The sequence below is a fragment of the Oxyura jamaicensis genome, chromosome 2 (genome assembly GCF_011077185.1).
Source record: "Oxyura jamaicensis isolate SHBP4307 breed ruddy duck chromosome 2, BPBGC_Ojam_1.0, whole genome shotgun sequence".
Classification (NCBI taxonomy): domain Eukaryota; kingdom Metazoa; phylum Chordata; class Aves; order Anseriformes; family Anatidae; genus Oxyura; species Oxyura jamaicensis.
This window is the reverse complement of record NC_048894.1, coordinates 3,968,623-3,989,170: the sequence shown is the minus strand read 5'-3', so window position 1 is coordinate 3,989,170 and position 20,548 is coordinate 3,968,623. Positions and strand designations below refer to the sequence as shown.

Sequence of the window (20,548 nt, the reverse complement as noted above, 5' to 3'; positions counted from 1 at the left end):
TAACATCCTTTTACAAATTCTTATAGTCCTTTGTCATTACTATTCCAAATTCCAACATCAGCAAAATGTCCATTCATCCTTTATAAAAAAAAAAAAAAAAAAAAAAAAAAAAAAGTTACAGATATTTTGAACATCTTAGCTTGGCATAGTACTCACAAGAGGAATCCCATTGCCAGCCTTGTCCATTGGGAGATATGGTTGTTTATTCCTATCTTCTGTTCTCTACTTTTATATAATTAGTTACCCACATGAAGTCCTTCTCTTTTATTCAACAACCATTAGTTTCTCTGACAGTTTATTTAATAGTTGTTTGGCCCAAGCTGTCAATATGAAAGGATCCATACTGAAAAGACAATAAAAGGTAATATTTTTCCTGAAGCAGTAATAATTATTTGATTTGTACTGTATAATGAAAATACATTAGTTTTCCTGGGAAGGATCCATAAAAAAAATGTCGTGATACCATTCACACTGCCCTCAGATGAAGACTTTATATGAATAAAAATTGTTGCTTGAGAAAGCTCTAAACTGATGATCCAGAGTTTTAGACAGATACACATCTTTCCTTAAAAAGCATTATAGAAGAAAAGTCTTCTTTTCAGGTCTTGTGTCAACATTTCTGCATCCATTGTGAAGGAAAGTCTTCTTACCTTTAAGTAGAAGTACTGATTTACCACTCCTCCTACCTTTACAGTCAGTGCCAAGTATTTGTTTATTCACAATATTTAATTTCTGTAATTTCTGTATATTATATATTTTTCTATTAATTTGATACAATTATACATTTTATTACTTAAAATTGTTAGATATTATATGCATAAGGTTTGTAACTCACATGGTTCCTGATCATTTACACATTTATGTCATGGTTCTACTTAAGAAGAATTTGATGAGAGGCAACTGAATACCGGATCAATGACCTCATAAGGCAAATACCAAATACCTCAATACCAGCCATGACATCAGAAGGCAAAAAACGCAACTCATACAGGCTCACTTCAAATTCATTCCAAAGATAAAGGAAAAGGAAAACTAGAAAGATGACAGCACAATATGTCCCGATACTCTTCATGTCAAATCAAGTATCATTTGTACCCTTCAACAGATATAAGTTCGTCTTTAAGAAAGCAGTTACTTATACTAAATCCTTTTATTATTATTATTATGAACTCAGAAGAAATGCAAGTGTACAGTCACACTTGGATCATATTAAATGTGTTTTCATGTGTGATTCAGTAGTGTATAAATCTTGCATGATGGGCAATGCAACCACTGCCTGACTTATAGAGTACTTCACTCCAAAAGAAGTCTTCTTGGTTTCAAAGTTGTTGTGATTAGATTAAGCCAATGACTGAGTACTCATTTACATTTCATTTTTGATTACAAGATTAGGTGGATTAGCTTGAAAATCTTAGGAAATGGCTTATTTTATCATAATACTTGCAGAAGCGATGATTGTCACCCAATGCATTGTACCCTGCCCTCCAAACCAGAATGGCATAGCTACTCCTTACAACATAAAATGGAGAATGGGCATGAATCTAATCCTTCATCAAAGCAATAGTTTTTTCCCTATTTTCCATTTCACTGGTCTTGATGATACCCACACTGAGTCATACACTGAAGTATCACAAGAGGTGAGTAATTAAAGCTTTGCTGAGCGTTGAAAGATTCTCTATAGTGGAAACAAGATGTCTTTGCACTTTTATAATGGCTGAAATGCATCATTCATTAAAGGGTATAGCTTTCATTCAGAAATGACAGCTTTCAACAGAGATTTCAGCTGGTGCTGCATTTTAGTAGAGCTCAGTATGTGATTCATGTAGAGAGTCAAATGTGAATACACTTATTTATGTGTATATGTGTGTGTGTGTTGCAGATGATTCAGGCTTTTTTTTTTTTTTTTTTTTTTTCCCAGGTGGATGCTGCAACTTAACTTTTCTGAAGCAATGAGAAGATCAGTTATATAATTTGTTGCATAACAAGTTTTCCTGCAACTACCTTTTTAAATAATTAGTTAAGCATTAAGAGTGAGCTAAAAATGGGTGCATCAAACCTCAGGGTGAGCACTTGTGAAAGGACAACCTTTTTTGCGGTTTTAGTGTCAAATCTATTCTATTGAATGAAATCTGATCATATAAGTCAATAAAAGACATCTGTGAGTCCTGAGCTGTAAAGGAAACAAGGAAAAACAATGGAAGCAAAATCTGAAAGAACAGCTCTACAGATTAATGAGTTTCTTGCAACTTTTTAAATGTCTGTCATCTCACTCTTGTGTCTGTCCTTTTTGCTTCGTGTACAAACTTACTAGACTAGAAACTTGAAAAAAAGTTAATTTATGAACAATTAAAATGCTTACTGGTTTAAGAAGCATTATGCCAACTTAGAAAGTAGTTGTAGAAGGTTAGAAGCATATACCTCATTCTTACCCCTGTCCTGGTGAATACTATATTTATAGAAATGAAACCCTAAATGGGCTGAATTGTCAAGACCATACAAACAATGCCCATGAATCTCCAAATTGTCAGGAAAGGAAATGATGATGAGAACAAGACCTGCTGCCACATTTTATTATCTTAAGTACAAGGAAAACTAAGAAAAGGAACAGAAGAGAAATAAGACTTTCTAAGTGGGGAACAAAACAGGCTGAAAAAGGATTTGTGGAGTCATACATGGCTGTTTTTAACAGGAAATACATCTTCATTTTGAGAAAATTCCCATTTCTTTTTTTCTATATACAGGCTAGTAAACAATTTCACAATTTATTTAAAGCAATAAAACTGCAAGTTGTCCCTGATGTAAATGTTCTTGACCTATTCTTTATGTGGTGTAAACCAGCATATATTCAGCTTATTTACTGCATTTTCATAATTATATACCTTATGCAAACACACAACAGCATTTTTAAAATCTTCACCACTGAGCAACAGCATGGGCTGCCATAAGCTGTTGAACAGGTATGTTAGTTAGGCTGTTATATATAACAATCTTTATTCCATTTGAGAGGGAAATTGTATTTCGGTCCTTGACTAAACTGTCCAAAGATTCAGAAAAGGCAAGGAGCAGAAAAAGTGAAGGTAAAAGCTGTAACCCTTAACAAACAGAATGTGCCTTCACCTCGCCTACCTTTTGCCTACAGAAAGTGCCTGACCCCAACTGCTAAACTGAACCGAATGAATACAGACAACCTGAGAAGAGAGGACCCCCATGAATTCAGGAGCAATTACTCAGCTCAGCTGAAAACATCAATAGCACATGATAGAATGGAATCCTGGAGCCGTGGATAATAGAAAATATGCACCCTTTGGCTGAGCGCTGAACTGAAGATCTGTTGGGAGATTTCCACTGTTTTATGGCTGGGGCTGTTGTCAGCTTTTCACTGGAAAAGCTGTACCTGAATAAAAGAAACTATTTTAAAGGGTTAGTCGAAGTTGATTTTAGCAAGTACTTTGACACCCTGGCAGTGATTTAACTTTTTTATTATTTATTTATTTATTTATTTATTTATTTTAATAAATTATGTTTAATCTCCACCTTGTGCCAGGTATAACTGTATAACTGGGGTGTTTGAAAAGATTATTTCTGGAAGTGGTAGCTTCCTTCAGAGATGGCATTTTCCCAGGAGAACTAAAGTGAACAGAGATTCTTCATTACATTGATTGATATGGAATGAAAATCTGCAACTGACACCCAAGGTTGAGAATTATGGCTCTGATTAATTACCAAAACAAACCTGTGACCTCCAGATCCATACTAGACCAAAGGCATATTCAAAATGAGTCTTGATCAAGTGTTCTTATTATATTTTCTAAAAATGCTAATTTACCAAATTTTAGCTCCATTTACCAAATAGCTCCATACACAGTTCCTCTGAACTCTCCTAAAAAAGTCTTGCTCTCAAAGAACATCTCAGACTGTTTAGGTTTTTACCAATAACACAGACATGGTCAGTTACTGAAAGTTAGTTATGCTACGCCTTTATATACAATGACAAAATTTTAAGGAAGTAAAATTAACATTGCTTTATTTTGGAGAGGTCATGATCAGCGATCTATTGCATTTCTGTTAGCATTTTCAATAGTAGAATACAATCCATGTAAGTACTATGTGATCTTTGCAGTGTTTGTCTGTTTCATCTTTTGCTCTATGCAGTCTCACACATAATGTTTTACACGTCTGAAATTCTGCATGTGGACATTTTTGTCCCTTCTTAAAATATGCTTCTCCCATGAAGCATGACATAAATGTCTTGCCAAAGCAGGCACTAATTTCTTTTTCCATCTGCTGTAACTTTTTCCCCATTTGGACATAAGTACCTAATTTTAGATATATCCTACCAAACTCCAGGCATTCAGCTGAAGCCTAAGTTAGAAGCCTCATCATCAAATTGTCTTTCTACTATAGAAAAAGGAGAACAGCATGTCTCTTTCTTTCTCTCTTTATTTCCCTCTTTCTCCATACACTGGTTTCTGAGGGGTCCTGCAGTGCTTGCCTGGCTACCAGCTGTTTCTTTAGGAGAGATGAAATGAATAGAAGCTCAACTGTTTTACTTTTTGATTTGCTTTCCTTAGTAGACTTACCTTTATACATTATATTAAATAGTAATATATTTTTATTAGTATATAAAGAGTACTGAAATCCATTTTTTTTTTCTTAAAAAGAAAAAAAGAATTTCTGTCAGAGATTGGATTTCAGAGAGTTATCATATGCATTTTCAGTAAAATAGTGCATGAGATAAACTGCAAATTAAATGAAAAATAATTCAGTAACTCTACTTATATGGTATTGATATCATGAAGAATTCCAGGTTATTTCAACCCCTAGTGAATTTTCATCTTATTTCATATTTTTGTGCAAAACCACATTTTTTTATTTTTTTTTTCAAACACCAACCCTCTCTACAATTCTTTGAATCTCCCATAATTCCATGCTCTTGTCACTTTCCAATGAAAGAAAAACACTGTGGGGTGTCTCTGCTTCCTACGTGAAGCTGTAGTATGTAATTTTGTTCCCTTCTCAGTTTAAAGTCTTTCCTACTTTGGCTAAAACTGCTGTCACTTAGGAAAGTATCTGTATTTAAGACCTTATTTTAGATAAATCATAGCATTAACTAGAAGCTATACATATATTAACAGGTATATGACAGAAACAAACTCCTACTATCTTATTTCCCTCCACCCCAGAAATGAGTATTTATATAGATTTCCATATGACCAATTCCAGTGTTTTTATCCCACGTTATATTAATCCTCATGCCTCCATTATTTTCAGGTGTAGACAGATTTGAGCTTGAAATAAGATGAAATCAAGATAGAGCTACTTGGGTGAAGATTTGTAGTGTAACTGAAAATCCCCCCCCCCCCCCGTTTTTTTTCTTGTTTTCTTTGTTTTCTTCATTTCCCGCTCTCCCCCCTTATTTTTTTTTTATCCCCTCTCCCCTCAGCCATCTTTTTTTTTTTTTTTTTCTTAATCACTCTGCATTTTTTTTGCTGTTGTTAAATGCTAGACAAGCCTTCTACTAATGCACCCATCACATGAAACGTGCTCTCTGCATGTGAACAATGCTTGAGCTTAAAGGAAAACCTTTTAAAACTGTCAGGAAACCATTGGTTACCAAATGGCTAATCAAATAGAAGATACAGGCACACAGGAACTGTCTCTAAAGGGATTTATTAATAATGGATGTTACTCACTTGTGGTGCAATGGGACAGATAAAAAGGAGAGGGAATAAAACTGATACTGAGTACTGCATAACCGAGACTTTTTTAAAGGTATCCATTCCTTTTTAAAAATCTTATTGTTCATTCTAAATGTGTAAAAAGCCTTAAATGATTACTTAAGGCAGAGTTGCTTAGAACAGCAAGTAACACAGTTACCAAGCTCTGAAGACATGGATTAATAAATAAATAAATAATTTTTTTTTTTTTTTAAAAAAAAAAAAAAAGAGAGAGAAAGAAGCTGAGTTTTAGTGAAGGGAGTCACTTTGTTATGAAAGAAAATTAATAAATTTAGGATTATTATCTGGTCATTCCCCTCCACATGAGCTCTGCAAAACCTTCCTCATGAAGTCCTTATTGGTAGGAGTGTGTCCTTGTATCTGCCTGGTCCAAATGCTGGGCATTTCTACAGTGCCTTGTAGAACATGATTTCAAAGCATGGCATAAAGACAAGGAGCTTCTTGCCGGATACTGGGATTATTGAGTCATAGAATGGCTTGGGCTGTAAGCGACCTTAAAGATCATCCAATCCCCCTGTCATGGGCAGGGTTGCCACACACTAGATCAGGTTAGCCAAGGCCCCAGCCATCCTGGCCTTGAACACCTCTAGGGACGGGGCATCCACAGCTTCTCTGGGCAACCTGTGCCAGTGCCTCACTACCCTTACAGTGAAGAATTTCCACCTAATGTCTAACCTAAATCTTGGACTTGTTGAACCTCATTCGGATCTCTTTCAGCTTAAGACCATTCCCTCTTTGTCCTATCATTACCTACCTGAGGAAAGAATCCTTCTCCATCTTTTTTATAAGCCCCTTTTAAGTACTGAAAGGCCACAATGAGGTCTCCACAGAGCCTTCTCTATTCCAGGCTGAACATCTCCAGCTCTCTCAGCCTTTCTCCATAGGAAAGGTGCTTCAGCCCCCTCCTCATCCTTGTGTCCCTCCTCTGGACTTGCTTTAACAGATCCATATCCTTCTTGTGCTGGGGTCCCCAAACCTGGATGCAGTACTCTATGTGGGACTTCAGAAGGGAAGAGTAGGGGGGGACATTCACCTCTCTCCACATGCTAGCCACTCCTCTGTTGATGCAACCCATTATGCAGTTGGTTTTCTGGGCTGCAGACACGCACTGCTGGCTCATGTTGAGCCTTACTTCCACCAGAATCCCCAAGTCCTTTTCTGCAGGGCCGCTCTCAATGAGTTCTTCTCCCACTCTGTACTCGTGTCTGGGATTGTCCCAACCCAGGACCAGCACCTTACACTTGGACTTGTTGAACCTTATTTGGATCTCATGGTCCCACTTCTGCACCAGAAGTCTCCATTGCCATAAAGTCCCATTGAACAATCTAGGTTCAAGCACCACATAGGCTCCTGGAAAACAGAAGAGTAATAACCCTCAAAATAGGCTTGGGTGACCTAAAACATTGGCTGAGGTGCTGTGGTAGTCTCAGCTGCAAGTGGTAATCTGAGCTTGCATCAGATGCCTAATTTTTCCCTCGCTGGATATGACCATCCGCTTAACAGATACCATATGGGAATCCATGCTTGCATTTCTGTTGCCAGTGTGTCATATTACAGCTTATACAATTAAAAATCTGCTTTAGTGCTTACCTGGCATACTCTAAGTTAGCTTTCTTTTTCCTCTCTAAGCTTGGTAAACTGGTTCATAGGCAGAGAAATCAGCCATCATATCATACAGTTTAAGAAGTGTGAAAAGTACATTAAAAAAATTGTGGCAGGAGAGGAGATAGATCTGTTTGGGCATACTGTAAAATACGTATGTGTTGCATTTTATAAGTGGAAGATGTGAAACTCTGTTTCTGATAACTTTAACTTAGGTATCTCAAATACCAACCATGACAATGTTAGAGCAAATAGAACTGTGTTTGCTCAGCGGGGAACTTGATAATTATTTGGATTTCTAACTTGCAAGCTGCATTTGCCCTGCTAATACTACTTTTTGTAGCTGTGACCTTCACACATCTCAGTCACACTTCTTGATAACCTCAGAGATGGACTCTTCACCGCAGGCTTTCTTTCCTCACTTAGAGACTGAGATTCACCATGAAGTTTGTTGCTGACTTTTAACTGGGTCTGGAGGAGTCCTGGCTTGTTTTACATTATGTTTGACACAGACATGGCTTTATCTTCAGTAAAGCTTTGGCTCAAGTGGCTCTGTTTTTGATGCCAAAAATGCTAAACAAAGTACAGGATGCAGAAATAAATATTAAGAATGAGAACAGTGGTGTTGGTGGGAGGATGACAGAAAACAGGCATGAGTAGAAGCAAGAAAAGTTCAGACTGAATAAAGAGAAACTTTTTACCCATGAGGACAGTCAAACAGCATAAAAGACTGCCCAGAGAAGCTGTGAAATCTCAGGCTCTGCTCTCTCCATCCTGGGAGGTTTTCAAGACCCAGACGCGTAAGAACCTGAGCAACTTGTTCTGACTTCAGAGCTGACCTAGCTTTAAGCAAGAGATTGGAATAGAGTCCTTCTGACATCCTTTTCAACTGGAGCTATCCTGCAATTGCATTATAATAACAGTAAACAAACTGGGAAATGTCAGAAATTATCTGGAAATGTTTGAGAAAGGGCACCTGGATATGATTTGAGTTCTGTTGTGCTTTTCAGATCTAAATACATGTTACCTTCAGATTATGAGTAAATCTAGAAGATTTTTTTTTCTCTATTTTTCTATTTTTTCTTGATTTTCTTTTCCTTTCCTGCTTTGCATTAGCCAAAAAGGGCTAAATTTTGTTTCTGTGCTAGAGATTTTACAAAACTATACATGCACAGAAAATTATTTTGTGTTGTTTTAATTTTTCTTTATTTTCACATATAATTCTGTAAGCAATAAATTCCCATCTTTGTGGGTCTGTGTTTTTTATCTCCCTGGTTTAAACACTCATTTTTAGTGACCACCATCCTCTTCCCAATAAGGAGAAGAGACTGCATCATCCCCAGGGGCAGATGATTGACATTACCTTGGCAAAGAAAAGGGAGCATGGGACACAGTTGTTTCTCTTTGGTCATCTGTGCTTTCTCTTGTGGTGCTGATCATGTTTGATTAGTCTGGTTAATGAAGAACATCTTGTTAAAATTAAAGTTCTGTAGTATTTAGCATGTCCTTGCCAACTGCTAATTAGCTTATTGACAGAAGAATGCTTAGGATTTTGCTTTTCAGATGCATCCTCTCCCTTCCCCTGTTCCCTGCTGCCAGAAAAAGATCTTTGCAGTCACAACATGTTTGAGAGCCATCTGACATGTCTGTGAGGGCTGCCTTGGAGCCCTGCTGCACAGCAAAGATACATGTGTTATTAGCCACAGCCAGTGTGGAACCTGAAAACACAGGAGGTGCAAAACTAGGGAATCTTTTGCATTACAAATTCATCATGTAGATATGATTTCATGTCCTTTACTCTCACTTTGTATGGTTGGAGCAGGTTTCAATGTTCATTCCAGTTTTTGAACACAAGCCCATTGGTACATAAGATGCATACATAATCTCTAGTTCAGGAGCAAGCATTTTGCTTGCCTTCAATGTGTTCATTGACATGCTTACAAACTGATCTTTAGCCTCCCCTAGGGCATCTTTGGGATTTTTATGGGGTTTCATGCATTCATATCTTCTGTACTGCTGATTTGCAGTGAAGAGAAAGAGGCACCATTCATAGCAGATTAGACCTAAATTGCTAACGGCTGTGCACTACACCACTGTTACTGTAATACTGGGTGCATGGATTGATGTCAAAGGGTGTTGGAGCCCTCTTAAGCCCTCTTCAACCACCAATAAATCTGTCCCAGCTGCACCAACCCTAATCCAACACTTATCTTCTACTAGCTGTGGTCCAACTCATCCTTTACAGCATTTAACCCTGACTCATCAGAAAACTAGTTCTGAGATGGAAAGATGATCTTTAAGTTTTGTGTTTCAGTGAGTTTAGTTTTAGTTTCAGCACAGCAGAGACTGTAACAAGTGATGAATATGGTATTAAGGAGGTGCTGAGATTATACATACAAGAGAAAGACAAGGAGTGAAGGACCTTTTTTTTAGCAAAGGACTGTAAGGTAGGGTTAGGTCAGAATTACTGCCATGTTATATAAATCAGACAGGGGCAAAGTTTTTCATTTGTCTTTGGAGATGGTTACCTTTGATTCATACCCTTGACTATGAAAGGTTCTTCAGTTTTTAATAAGAGAACTAAAGTGCCTGAAATTAAATAACTGAGTAGGTCTTCTATCAGCTACCTGCTGGTGGGGATTATAATGTCCAAGAGAGATCTTAAAACTGCTTGCAAATCAGTCTTCTCTTCAATCAGTTAGCAAGCCCCTTTATGAACAAACAGCTGCATCAAAAAGACAGTATCTTGTTACACTCTATAATTTTTATGTCTTTGTCCAGTACACAACTAAAATATAATGGTCACGACTTTTAATAGTTCTATTAATGTAAAATTGGACCCTGGCTCATTAAATTCTGCTCAACAGTTAGGATTTTAATAGCTCACTGATTGATATTTAAAGACATTAACTTCCATTCAGTTTGATCACCTGCAGGTGGGAGCCTGTACCGAGCTCCTCAGTTAGTTTCTGCCAGGGTAAACTGGATTAGTGTGTGTTCTCCAACATGACATATAAAAAACAAGCCTTCAGCCATTGGTTGGATGTTTGAGGGAATTTTACTAAAATACCATGTGGAAAAACAAACAAACAAACAAACAACAACAAAAAAAAACAGTGAAACTTCAAGCTAAAAAGTTTATATTCTGGAAATAGGATATTTTTAAGGACAAAACTCAATAGCATCTGAGGTCTTGAAAGACATATTGAACATTACTTTTTGTGTTTATTTGCTCATGGACTGTGTAGCAGGTAGCTAGATAAATTAGGTTTGTTATTCACAAATTATTACATTTTTTGAGTGTTTCATCAAATGATAAGGGTTCGGAACTTCTACAGAAGAGTGATATTGCATGGCAGTGTTCAGCGTGTCCTGGGATATCGAGAAATGACTGCCTTTATGGACACACTCATCTTTCACTCTCATTTCCCTTCTTTTTTAAAGTCTGCACACTGCTAAACAGGTAACACCTAGAGGTGTAAGGGTCTGGTCCTTAGTAAAGCCAGGGACTGTTCCCTCATATACCATCTGCTTGGGACCCTATGTGAAATTATGCTGTAGAGCATGCAGGAAATATAAATCCAGTGCAAAACTGCTCCTAGTACTTCTGTGTCTATGTGTCAGTGTTTCTTCTGGGTTGCCAAGAAAGTTACTAGTTGATCCCCTAGGTAATTTTGCTGTGATTCCTCATGAGTGAAGTGAGAGGCACATTATGTCCTTTGTGCTTCATTCATCTCAAAGAACGTAAGCAACAGTAACAGCAGAAACATTATCCTCACATGAAAAAAAAAATAATAATCTTGAAAAATCAGAGTGACTAAGAGAAAATAACTTGGTAGTAATCTCTATGAAAAATAAAACCAACCTCAGAAGAAAACTGGGAAATTGACCTCCTGTATACTTAAATGATTTTCTTTGCAGGCTTTTTGGTATAATTCTTCACTAAGAATGTAATTCTGCGTGAACTTTAATAAGAGGATTTAAACCAAGAAAATCGAACCAGCCAGACCAATTTTAGAAAAGCTCTTGTTTTCAGCACTGCACAGGACTCAGTAAAAAGCCAGTAAACTTGTGCATGATATGCATTCTGTTCCCTCAGAAATTAGCTTTGGAATAGGAGCTGTTAAGCATTGTGGCCTGATCTATGATTGCATCCAAAAATATCACAACATCTGGTTCTTACACTTTTTCTTTTTAGCTCTATTGATGCATGAGCCTTTCTAGCTTTTTGAACAGCAATAAAAACAAGGAGTGAGTGTTCAGCCCTTCTTCCATTCCTGATTTCATGCAAAACCAAATCTTTCACTCTTGATTTACATGTTTATTAATGAGCTTGATTGATAGGTTTAACTTGCTTCATCACCTCTCCTTCCCTCTCTGGCTCTGAACTGGCATTGTACAGGCTACATGGAGAGACAAGAAGGAGCACAGAAAGGCAGCTAAAGACAAGCTTTGGCAGGAGGAGTAAATGAGGTGATAGGAGTGAGGCAATTTCTTCTGGACACCATCCAGTGCCCCTCTATGAAAAAACTTTGCCATCAATTCTTGCTTGTATCTCAGATGTACAGCAAAATGTCTTGCAGATTCACAGGGTGCCTGGGGGAAAAGAAAGAGAGGATTGAAATCTCTGTTACAAATGCATAATATTTGCTCTGGGTTTGTCATCCTCTTTCTTTAGGTGGCTTGTTTTTATCCTCTTATGTGGAAAAAAAAATCTTTTATCTTCCATGCTGATATAATTCTGCCTTCAGAACTTGAACTCCTTTTTTTTTTTTTTTGCCAAGCTGAAGTGCTGTATTTTGGGTTTTAGTGTTATTACCTCCCTTTGTAGGTGTATTCACTGCTACAGTCAGAATCTAGACTGGCCAGAGATCAAATTGCATGTATATTTGTGTGAGTCTGTGTTCTCTTCCTCCCCATTACTTTAAAAGAGACACTTGGCATACAGATTCCTGTCTGTTAAAAAGGATATTCAAATATGAAGCTATTAATATAAGGTATAAAAGCTGGCTGTTTTTAACTATATCCCCAAACAATGCAACATTGGAAATAAAGAAGAAAAAGGAAACCACAGAAAGAAAGTAGGAAGGGTACTTGACTGCAAGTCAGGACTCCTGAAAATAATAGTTTGTCATCTCATAGTCTGCTCCGCATCTGACATGTTACAGGATCACGAATGAATCTTCTGACAATTTTGTACCTCAGTTTTCCACTCTCTAACAAATGTTTACAAATGTTTTGATGTCTGTGGAAATTTGTTGTGTTGGAAACCTAAGGGTTAAAGTGTAAAGAAGGGGAAAGAAAAAAAAAAATAATCAGGGAAGCCTTTTTTTCAGTGTTCAGAGCTTAATATTTTTAATTGTTTCTTCAAACCATTATCTATGTTGCAGAGTGTTATAGGTAATAGCACAGTAAAGTGTTTGCATAAAGTACAGAGATGGTTTATCTCAAAAGAAACAGCTGCTACCTGTGGATTTACATGCTTATTTATTATCAGTAGATTTCTCATTGGGCTCAGGCACTGTCTGCACACTTGTCTAAATACATGGGCATTACAGGACCTAGGCACATAGGCACTATTTGCTCTGAAACCTCTGCCTTTTCTACAATGTATTATCCAGGAATTCTTCTGTGTATAAGGGTTAAATCTTTTGTGCCAACTAGGCAGCCAGCTCTTTCCTTCCCCTGGATATGAAGCAAGTGGAAAATTTCTGTGTTGAAATTTGGTGAGTGTGTATAGCATCAGGTTTTTCTAGAGACATACTGAGCATGAAGAAGACATTGGCTAGGTTTTCTTATAAATTCAAAATATTTCAAGTGAGGAAATAATAGACAATTTAGTCTGTGTCCCTACACAAGCTTGCCATGAAAATTGTTTATGCTGGCTGCGTCTTACTCTTCAACTCTTGTTAACAAATTCCAGGCTGGGAGCTGAGATATAATCCTCTGAAAGGCATGTCATTTGTGAGAGGAGAATCTGAAAAACACCTGCTTGCAGTGTATGTTGCAGACTCACTCAGGTCATAGAGTTTTTCCTTTCTGTAAAATCTTTCTCCTGCATTTGTTCAAATGGACCACAGGCTAGAGTTGAAAAGCACAAGTTGCCCAAAGAAAAAGATCACACAGCTTATTTTGTGAAATCAAGTGAAGAGGTTCCTTGTATTTAAGGTCTCATCCAAATGCAGTCTAAATCATTCCCCGATCTTTACACAAACACTGTAAATGCCGCGTCTCGTTGATATTTGTGAGTGACATGCTGAGAGCTGATGGAAGGTGTTTTTTTTTTTTTTTTTTTTTTTTTTTTTTTTTTTTTCCCTTCAGCTTAGCAACATGCAGTGACTGGCAAATTCCTCTGCTTTTCAAAATCAATGCCACTTTTCTGGATCATTTCCTCATCTTCACAATCATCTGTCAGAACAGTAAATTTACAATATGTTCCCAGGGACAGTGTAGAGGCTGCTGCAGGCTTTGATAGTTAGAGAATGAACTTAGCCTTTTCAAAGTCAAATATATTAATGTTTTGGATCCTGTATAAGCACTGGTTTGCTTTTGACATGATCAATCTGAATGCCTTTTATACTCCAACCAGCTTTTTACTTTGCATGCAAAATATCACTGTGAGAACACGTACTGGTTGATTCATACACCAGTAATACGTTTATTATTTTTACTATTATTATAGTGCCTCTCAGCCTTTATCATGGATTGTGATTCTGCTGTGCAGCCCAGAACAAAAAATAGACTATCTCCCAGGGAAATGATAATAAAAAACATAGCAGATAGAGAATGGACACTGGTGGGCGGGTGAGCACAGGGCAAAGAGGGAAATAACTGGTTGTCATTACAAGCAGAAGACTTTTGACAGTAATATCATGGGATTTATTATTATTATTATTATTATTAGTGGGAATTAGATGGAAAAGAGCTATGTCTACAGGTATTTATGAAGAACTTCTGGAAAGCCAAAATGGCCACTGTTCTTGCTTGTGACCATCTCCAGCAATAGGGATTCAGGAGACAGTTGGAAGCTAGAGCTGAACTTTGAAAATCCTCTTTGCCAGCTCAAAATGCCAGTTGATACTCCACAATTTTAAAAGTTCATTAAATATAATAAGATGAAGGATTTTCAAGTAGTACCACCTCGCTCCAGAGAAATTAGTTGTAAGGTAGAGCTAGAAGGCTGTATCTCAAGAAAGGTTCCTCCTTCTGTAACAGAATTCTCAAGGGAGCTCCATGGCTGCTGCCTGAGCTTGGACTGGAGAACATCTGCTTCTACAACTCAATTCCCTGGCTTTTGTTTTGCTGCCAAGGTATGAATTCAAGTTTTTCATCTTTTTTTTTTCCCCCTTTTTTTTTTTTTTTTTATTTATTTAAGTACTTATTACTGCCAACCCCTACAAATTGCTTCCCACTTAAAGTATTCTTGTCTGCTTCCCATTTCCTTTGCTACTTTTTAGAGTGGGAGACAAGACAAATGACTGATATTTGACAGAAAAAGAAACAGCCCACAGAGAAATGACAAAATGGTGTCAGTCTGGATAACGCAGTAGATTAGGAGGAAAAGGTAGTGATGTTTCTGATCACAGTGAACAATGTAAGGCTTGGCTTAGCCAGAGAGGAATTTTTTGAAGTTAGTGGGATAAAAAAGAAGGAAGCTGAACTATGGTTTTTCCCTGTGCAAATGAAATAAATAAATAAATAAATAAATAAATAAAAAGTGGAAATATTAGAGATGTTATGTAGAAAAAGGCAACCAAACTAAAATGGTCTGGAATTGAAAAAGAAGCCATGCTTCAGATGGAAGGATGGTGATGTTCAAGTAACAGCTGGAAGTGACTGAAGAAAAGCAGTTTAGAAGAGTGGATTAAAGTAGTTTTAAGTTCACTAGGCTTCCCATCAAGACCAGGTATCCCTATTCATTACATTTCATAGACAGTGTGTCTTGAGCAAGTCTATGTGACTAATGACCCAGTCAGGTATGTCCTGGATGAAAAGGTGGGGTATAGGCAATTGCTCATTACAGATTTGTGTTAAACACATGAACTCCCTCTTTTTTTTTTTTTTTTTTTTTTTTTGGGGGGGGGGGGGGGGGTGTTCAGATCCTGGTTGTGTTGCAAAATTATAATGGCTTGTTTCTGGAATTTTGCATTATTTCAGCTTCAAATATCTACATTGTGACTGGTTAAGAGATTTTTAGCAGTACTGCTGAGTTTGATGACTATGTTATCTGCTGCTAATTGCTCTTGCAAATTATGGTTGATACCTTTCAGTCCCACTGGGTAGGTTTGTCACCAGTCGCGTCTGTTTGTTACACTTAGTGCCAATCACACCTGCTGTCTGTGTCTGCCGCTTTCCTTCTTTAAGCTGACTCTGCTTTTCTAGTCTTTGTCTTCTTTGGATGTATGGGATTCTTTTCACAGAAGCCCTTGACAAGAAGCAATATACTGCTTAACAGGAGTCCTTTCCAGAGAAGGGAGACTTCCTGAAGAAGGCTCTTCCTTTTCCTAGGTAACTCTCCCAGAACAACTTTTGTTAGAATTTACTCACTGTCTAATCTGGAGGCTGCAGTGTTTAGGTAGTGTGACTTTCTTACACTGATGAATTTAGCCAGCAACTACTATCTGAACATTTACTTAAATTACTGCAGTGAGACTCAACATGCCCTTAAATATTTCAAAAGATGTACGTAAAATTTTAGATAGATGTGCAGACAGAACTGGAAAGAAGGTGTCTTCATAGACTGTCTAGATGTTGGGCATCTGAGCTACTGCAGCATGTGACTTTGAATTTTTTTTATGCAGCTATTGTAATCAGAGAAAACACCAGTGTCATCACCAGGTCACCCAGGTATTCCAGATCTCAGGGAACCTCATACTTCTGTCAGGTTTCCTGGTCCTTGAATGGCCCAGAGTTGGAGATCACAAGACAAACTCATTGATCCATAGGAAGAAGAAGGATAGTTAAAAGTTTTGTTCAGACTGTTCTGTCACTCTGGAGAACCCTTTTTTTTTTTTTTTAAGGGGTAAAGAGTATTTCATAAATGTAAATGTAACTTTATAAATCAAATGTCACTTGTATGAATATGAGGAGGCAGAATTTGTGCTTCTTGTATTGTGGAAAAATATTTCAGGAACTATAATTATTGTGTCATTTCAATGAAGGTACAAAAAAGTCTATAGTACTTGGGTCACCCTAAAGCAGCAGTATGTGATAAAATGTTGGTCTTCATTAGAAAGGTCTACTGATTTCCTTGAGTTGGAATATAAAACAATTAACTGAGAAACTTAATCTTATACCAAGTTTCCATTCAGAGAATAAAATATTGAATATTCTGTTACTCTGCTATATTTTTCTGCTTTGTGTCCTAACTGCAAAGGAAGAAGACCAATGCCCTCTGTTTTCAGCCCAAGATTTGCCTTTTCTTGGACAGCACAAAGTTGCAGGAATGTCCTCTTTGGGTCAAAGTCATTCATGATGATTTTTATCAAATGACCGGTCCACAATCAAAAACAAAACAAAACAAACAAACAAACAACAAAAAAAAACAAGCACTTAAACCTTAAACTTAAGGAAGAAGAAAAAAAAAATAGAAGTATTTCTACAATTTATTTTATTATTTTCAGAGGGAGTATTTCAGAAGAACTGAGCTGAATTCTTGCTCTATGTGTAATAGATAAGTGATCGCATTCAGCTGTGAGTGGGGAGGGCCATAAATGGAAGCCATTTGTTACTTTTGAATACATTAAGTAAATTTGCAGCTACAACTCTTTACACTTTCTAGGCCTTATAACAACCCCCATGCCTCATGTGGCAACTGATAGCATGACTCTACTGCCCACCTTCACAAACAAACCCCAGATCTTTTAATGTGTGACCTGCCTCTTCGAAGACATTATGACACTTGTAGATAAGGGTATTTCAAATAGTTAGGTCATCTAACCCGCTTTGTATTAAAAAGTGGGAGAAAACTTGTTCAGAAAGATTCAGCTGTTAAAACACCTGTCTGAATCATATCAGTCATATGGATGATAAATGGGAGGTATGCCTTTAGCAGGCTGGAAAACATCAAGAGGAAAGAAATTGAAATACATTGCATATACAGTGTTGACTACAAAGTGTAAAATCTTTAAAGAAAATTACTCAGCTCTTAACAGCCTGAAAAACTGACATTGTGCTGTGGCTTGTCTCCAAAAGAAAGCAGGTATTGATTAGATATGGCCTTACTAACTAGTTTGATTCTTACCTGAGGTGCTTAAATAACTTAAATGATCTTATTGACCTTCATCATCACTTATAGTATTGGAAAAAAATCACAAGGTTATTTTTTTAGTATGTTTTTCACTCAAATTTATTGTCTCTCCATGAAAATCAGGCAAATTACTCTGAAAATGATAGCTGCAGGATAAGGTTTCTCTACTCCATTTTGTAAGAAAGTCACATTAATGTGGATTGTGAGTCTTCAGCAACTTCGTGTTTGCAGCATATTTCACTCTAGCCCTCTCCATGGTCCTGTCTAATCTTATGGTATTACTGATCTCTGAAAGTCAAACTGTACTTTTGAACAACCAAAAAGACAGATCTAATTGTAATTACTGCTTCAGTTTCAAGATCAGGACAAACTGAGAAGAGGAGGCTGCTTTGTGCCATGTCAAGAAGCAATGGGCACAAATTGACGTACGAAAATCATACATTCATAAAATATCCGAGTTGGAAGGGATCCATAAGGATCATGGAGTCCAACTCCTAGGTTCCAAAAGGACCACACAAAACAAAACAATAACAACAACACAAAAAAAAAAAAAAGAAAAAAAAAATCAGATCACGTGTCTGAGAGTGTTGTCCAAATGCTTCTTGATCTCTGGTAAGCTCAGTACCATGGCCACTTCTTGGGGAACCTGTTCAAGTGCCCGAACACCCTCTTGCTGAAAAACTTTTTCCTGATATCCAGCCTGAATATCTGAGAGGTTCTGATACGGGTTTTCCAGAGAGGCTGTAGAGTCTTTCTCTTTGGAGATCTTCAAAGATGCTTGGACATGGTCCTGAGAAGCCTGCTCCAGGTATCCCTTCTTGAGCAAGGGATTGGACCAGATGACCTCTAGTGGTCCCTTCCCACCTCAGCCATTCTCTTATTCACAGAAAATAAAATTCTGATTTTAGCAGAGTGATTAAAAAGAGAGAAAGAGAGAGAGAGAGAGAGAATGTTGTAAACTACTGAGATATGGCAGAATTGTGATTAGAAATAGAGTGGAAATGTTTACAGCTCAAAAGTTTTATGTTCCTTAGCTTCACACAATAGGTATTCATGGTCACGGCTTCTGTGCTATAGGATACTTGATAAGCAAGTGTCAGTGCTAAGCAGGTAACTGTGTTGTGTTTTATGCTTTGCAGAGCTTGTAATTATTCAAATTGTATGTCAATTTAATTTAAATTTTCAGTTTAACACGATGACTTAATCTGGCTTAGTAAACAATGTTTTACTAGAGGAAGGAAAGGAAGAGTGGGAAAGGAATATAATGATATTTACAGATTTAACTATTCACCAAAGAGAAACAACTGCTTTCCTTCATTCACATGGACATTTAGGCTTTGTTGTTCCTTACAAGGGGCACTTTGGGGATGAGGCAGTTTCCACACTCCCTTAGATTTCAGGCCTGCAGACTTTGGGTATATTTGCTTTCTTGACGTAAATCTATTTGTGAATGTTTACATTAGTGTTTTCAAAGATTTTTCTTTCTATTTAAGATATTTGAATTGCAAAGTATATTTGGATTTTAATGTATTTTAAACATCTAAGTCCTATCTGCCAGCTCATCCTTTTCTCCCACAGAAGTTGCAATGGATTCTACAAGGCTTTGTAACATCTGTTAGGACCAGTACAGATAATCCTATCTCTCTACACTTATATTAGTGTACTGAGTGCAAGCTGGGGCACTGATATTGTTGAACACAAGAGTGTGTTAACTTGGAAGCTAGGAGTCTGAAGGAAGCTGTTTTTCTTTTTAGAATCTGTCCATAATTAAAATCTTACTGAGTAATTGCTAACCCTCCTTATTCTCAGTTCTGGTAAGTGGGAAATATCCTGAGTACACTTGTCTGTAGTTATCTGTAAAATATTAATTCATTATTAATTCCTCTCTTTCTTTTCTTTAAATTAGTTTTTACCCTCTGTCTGCTGGAGCTTCTACGTGTGTTAAGATTTATTATTATTTTACTTTTTGTCTCCAGAATTTGTGTGTCTCCAGGCCAGGTCGCTGTGAATCTACAGTATATGTCTGGGAAGATACGCTGTGTTCAGTAAGCTGCCACTAATGGCAGTCAGGATCTTCAAAGACAGAGTGAGATCAAAGGCTAGTAAAGTCTATCTATCCCTGTCAGACATTTGTCTCTCATCCTCTTTAATGAGGACAGCTAACCAAGAGAAACAATGTCCTTCACAAGTGGTCCCTGATCTGAGAGCCTTCTCCTTTGGTCTGATGGAGGGGAAGGTAGATAATACCTCTTCTCCAGAAACTTTAGAGCAATTATCTCCAGTAACTTGGTGCTTGAGTGTCCTTCCTTCACATAAAGGCTGGTGTGATGCACAACAAACTGCATCTAGCCCAGAAGTTTCATTTATTAACTTTTGGACTGAATTCTGTAATTAAATCATGTTGAGCTGTTAATGCCTGCAGAAGTACTTGGCGCAGAGGATGTTGGAGAAAGGGAATGTGAGCTTCAGGGTGGAAGCCTATCAATGAGACATGCCTATGAATATGCTAAAAAGTAGGCGTCGGGCTTGAATGAGCCCTTGTCTTTGCTCAAATTTGGTAATATGTTCAAGATGATTTTTTATTTTTTATTTATTTATTTTTCAACTAGAGTGAAAGACTTCAAGTTTTTCCTCTTTTATCTTTCAAAGAAGCCAAATGGGAGTAACTTGGTCAGAGAAAGAGGTGTTTTACTTACCACTGTGCTTCTTGTAGGTTTTCAAATATCTGCTGAAGCAGAAGCAAATCAGGATCTTTATCTTTTCTGTTCCATTTAAACATCTGTAACATTTAAAGTTAGCTTTGGGGACTAAAATAAAAGGCAGATATACTATTTTTCAGATGTGTGCTCCAGTTATCTGAATTGTATTTATTGTCCAGTGATTATGGTGAAATTTGTGGCTTCAGTCAAAATAGTGAAATACTGAAATATTTAATGACAGATGTTTTAAGGTGAATTTT

General features: G+C 37.1%; 2 long non-coding RNA genes across 2 annotated transcripts in view; one reads left to right on the top strand and one right to left on the bottom strand.

Moving 5' to 3' along the window:
• Positions 1–20,438, bottom strand: part of LOC118163078 — a 27,988-nt gene extending 7,550 nt beyond the window's left edge. Inside the window, exons 1-3 of the long non-coding RNA XR_004748828.1 lie at positions 19,969–20,438; positions 12,572–12,585; positions 5,280–5,288 (exon numbers count right to left, since the gene is read on the bottom strand). This is a non-coding gene — a long non-coding RNA (uncharacterized LOC118163078). The remainder of the gene's footprint in view (positions 1–5,279; positions 5,289–12,571; positions 12,586–19,968) is intronic.
• LOC118163076 lies at positions 18,087–20,548 on the top strand. The gene is made up of 3 exons (XR_004748827.1): positions 18,087–18,699; positions 19,566–19,675; positions 20,429–20,548. It is a non-coding gene; the product is annotated as an uncharacterized LOC118163076 (long non-coding RNA).